The sequence below is a fragment of the Rhagoletis pomonella genome, unplaced genomic scaffold (genome assembly GCF_013731165.1).
Source record: "Rhagoletis pomonella isolate Grant_MI unplaced genomic scaffold, Rhpom_1.0 Rhpom_scaffold_00002, whole genome shotgun sequence".
In the NCBI taxonomy this organism is placed as follows: Eukaryota; Metazoa; Arthropoda; class Insecta; order Diptera; family Tephritidae; genus Rhagoletis; species Rhagoletis pomonella.
Window position 1 is genome coordinate 9,395,608 of NW_023458556.1, and position 3,679 is coordinate 9,399,286.

General features: G+C 31.6%; 1 protein-coding gene across 1 annotated transcript in view; it reads right to left on the reverse strand.

Annotated features, from left to right (window-relative positions):
• LOC118733025 (titin-like) overlaps window positions 1-3,679 on the reverse strand; it is an 80,816-nt gene that overhangs the window by 479 nt on the left and 76,658 nt on the right. The window lies entirely within an intron of this gene.

Here is a 3,679-nt window from a genome sequence, read left to right on the forward strand (position 1 = left end):
TAAAATTCGTAATAGTTGCTGCATTTATGTGGGAAATGTTAAATTTTAATTTCTCGAACAGCTACATATGTACATATTTAAATTTATTGTGGGAGTAGCAGAAGAGCTTTTTAAATAATTGCGTTGATTTTTTAAGTGAAAGCATGGCCAGTTTATTGTAATACAGCACAATTGCTATCTCTCTTTGCAAATTTAATGATGAGGTATTTATCTGAAGTAGTTTTTGTATTAAAAAAAAAATTATTATTATTAGACTAAAATTGTATGGGACATAAAACTGCACACAAAAAAAAAATGTCTAAAAATTCAGAATAAAAAGTTGAAATTTTGATGAAAATTTGTTGAATTTTCCTAAATTTTGTATAAAGTCCGAAACTGTGATTAACGCTGTTTTGGTTAAAGTTTATACGATATTTTAATATAAAACTAACAAAAAAAAATTTAGCTCGAAAAACGTTACGAATTTTTGAAGAAAATCAACACCTGGTCATTTGTTTGAGTCACTGTATGGGCTTGCTGGAAAAAAGATGTTATGAAGAGTTTAAGTGGCGTGACTCCTTTTTTTAAATTCTGACACTCGCGGCTTTTATAGTATACCTAAACGTACCTAAAACTGTTATCGGACAACTGTTATCGTGTTCTGGCTGGCTAAAATTTGATGGGCACTGAATATGTACCAAATTTTTTTCTAAAGATGCTGATCAAGAAGTTAGAAATTTTGGTCAAACTTTGCAGGTTTTTCATAATTTTTGCACAAAGCCTGAAATTTGGGTTTATACTCTAATGAAAAAATAATAAGCATTAAATAAACTAAAGAAAAATAGCCAAAATTTGCTAAAATGTCGCGTCCCAGTTTTTATTTGGTTCACTGTATGTGTATCTCGGTAATTGATTTATCAATCTGTACCAAACTCAGTGCAATCATTGACCTTGGCATTAAAAAGCTATATTTTGAAAATTTTCGAAATCGAACTAAAACTACGCACACTTTCGATTTCTAAAAAAATACGCGTAAAAACGTTAAAAACGTATGGTGCGTTGCTTTAAAATATTGCACCACGTTGGATGTTGTATTCTAGTAGCTAAAGGAACGCATACTAAAAATTGCATACATGTGCCCAGGAGTAAAAAAAAAATAATAATAATTCCTTTCACAAAAAACTTCGAAGTTTGTGAGAATTGCCCATATGTGTACATTTCTTTTTATTTTCGCAAAATGAGTTCATACACCTTTGCTCGTTTTCCATTAACTTCCGGGTGCTGGTGGCCTCATTTACAAGCTTTTATTGCCGTTAAATCCCATAAATTTAAAGATGTCTGCTTCAAAAAAGTACTTACTTTTTTACATTTGACAGACTCACATATATAAATACATATATGTATATGAGGCATTCTTTTTCATATCGGGCACCAAATTTGGTGTCACACTTTTGATTCGCTTCAAATTTTTTCGAGGAAATTTTTTTTTGCATTTTTTTGTTTCGGAGATATGATCTGTCAAAGTTTGGATTTTTCGTGATTCTAACTAATTATGTAATTCTTCACAGCGTTATATCTGGGGTTCTGCTAATCGTAGAGACCTTATCTTAACGTCGTTTTTGTTTTAATGCTGATTTGCATAGTGAAGACCAGTAAATTAGGGATTTAAAATTACACCATCATAATCCAGGTTTAATTCTCTATAAAAAAAGATGGTTAAAAAATGGGCATTTTTCAAGAACTATTTTTAAAATATTCTTTTTTATGGTGCGATGGTTTAATTTGTGAGAGTCAACAATAATGATGAGATTTTTTTTAGCAAAGCGTTAAAAATCGGGATTTGCAAAAATTTGAATACCTATCCAGAAATAATATTTGCAGGGCAAGATTTTTCTTTAAGGTGACAAACCCCTAGAAATAGGCGTGGCAAATTTGGGACTAAAGTTAGCAAAATGCAGATTTTATTGCGGATATCGACAGATTATCCCTTCGCTAACAACATTTGTTCGACCATATAGATATTCTGCCAAAATCCACAATAATATCTGCATTTTGCTAACTTTAGTCCCGCATTTGCCTTTTTAAAGTCCCAAAAATCCCGGGATTCTAGGCAAATAATCCCGAGATTTCCGGGATTTGTAATTTGCAATGATGGCAATAATAGAAACTATTTTCTTGGCCAGTATTGGCTATATTTTTCCTTTTTTTATTTAATAATTAATATTTTTTTTAAAATGTATAGCTCATTTTACATATAACACCGCGCAGTAGTAACTTTTAAACACGAATATCAATATATTCGCGTAAACATGGGCCAAATATATAGTAAAATTGCGTTTTTAATGTTTCACTCTGCCGTCAGTAATGCAAAAAATGAATAAAAAAAATTCAGAGAAATGTGCTTAGGGAAGAATTATGGGTATTAAATTAAACAGGAAATTCTTTCAAATTTAAACAAATTCAAGTTTTTGGTGCAGAGGGACTGGTAAGTATTGAAAATATCCTTCAAATCTCGCAACGTAAATAAACTCGATAACATCCTCGAATTTCGTCCTTCTAACTTTATCAGCTTAAAACATCACCTATTTGTCCTTGTGAATCCGAAAAATTTTGATCTTTTTAAATTCTAAAGAAATCTCCTCTTGCATTTGGTACCCATATTTTTATTCTACATTGCATTGAACTTTTTAAATAATTTTCGGAATCAATCACATCTTTGAAATTACAAAGTCCTTTAAAATAAATCCTGACGTCAGCGAGAAAAAATAAAAATGCCACTTTAAATAAAAAGTTGGTTTCAAACCCATTTATTTATTAGTTATTTTTTTATGGTAGAAGAGCCTCTCAAACAATATAGCAGCAATTTTTTCGATTTGATTTGTTGAAAAGTAATGACATTTCTAAATCCGGGGTCTAATCCCGGAATCCCGGGATTGTGATAACGACATCCCGAAAATCCCGGGATCGGATTGGCCCCGATTGGAGTCGGTTAAGGCGTGTCGCACAGGGGCCAAACTTCAGATTACCCCATGAAGACGTCCTAACCGACTCTAATAGGGACCAAAATTTATATGCGATATCTTTGACTTTAGTAGTATCGGTTTTGGGTATTAAATGAAAAAAATATCTTTAATTTTTTGAATCTCGATAGAGGCTTCTGGCCTTTGACATCTTTGCGAAATTTTTTTTTTATAAGTAGTTTATATGGACAACAGAAACCCGCGGTGCGCTACCTTTTAAACTTAATATTAAGGGTTACGCTTTTAACAGGCATATTTTGGACAACCCTCGGAGGTATTGAAGAGGGGTTAAAAAAAATTAGTAGATTTTTCTGAATCAGTCTAATATACTATATATATATGTATGTCTGTACATATTTATGTATATTTTTTAATGCCTGTACACATTCATTTCTTCATTTGCCCTTTCATTAATTACAGTTAAAAACCACTCGTATAACGAAAACGACCAAGTCTGGAAGCTCTTCAACACCAGTTACCCGTAAAACTTGTGATATCGAGGAGATCTGGGACGAAGAAATTTTAAAGGAATTGGTAAGTTAGCCAGGTTTATATAAAACTTGTACACAAAAAAAAAATCTTTTGAAATTACATAAGTAGATATGTATTTGAAAATATCGAAATTAAAAAAACAATTGAAATTTGCCTCACATCTTCAAAACCACTCACTCACAGCTTGA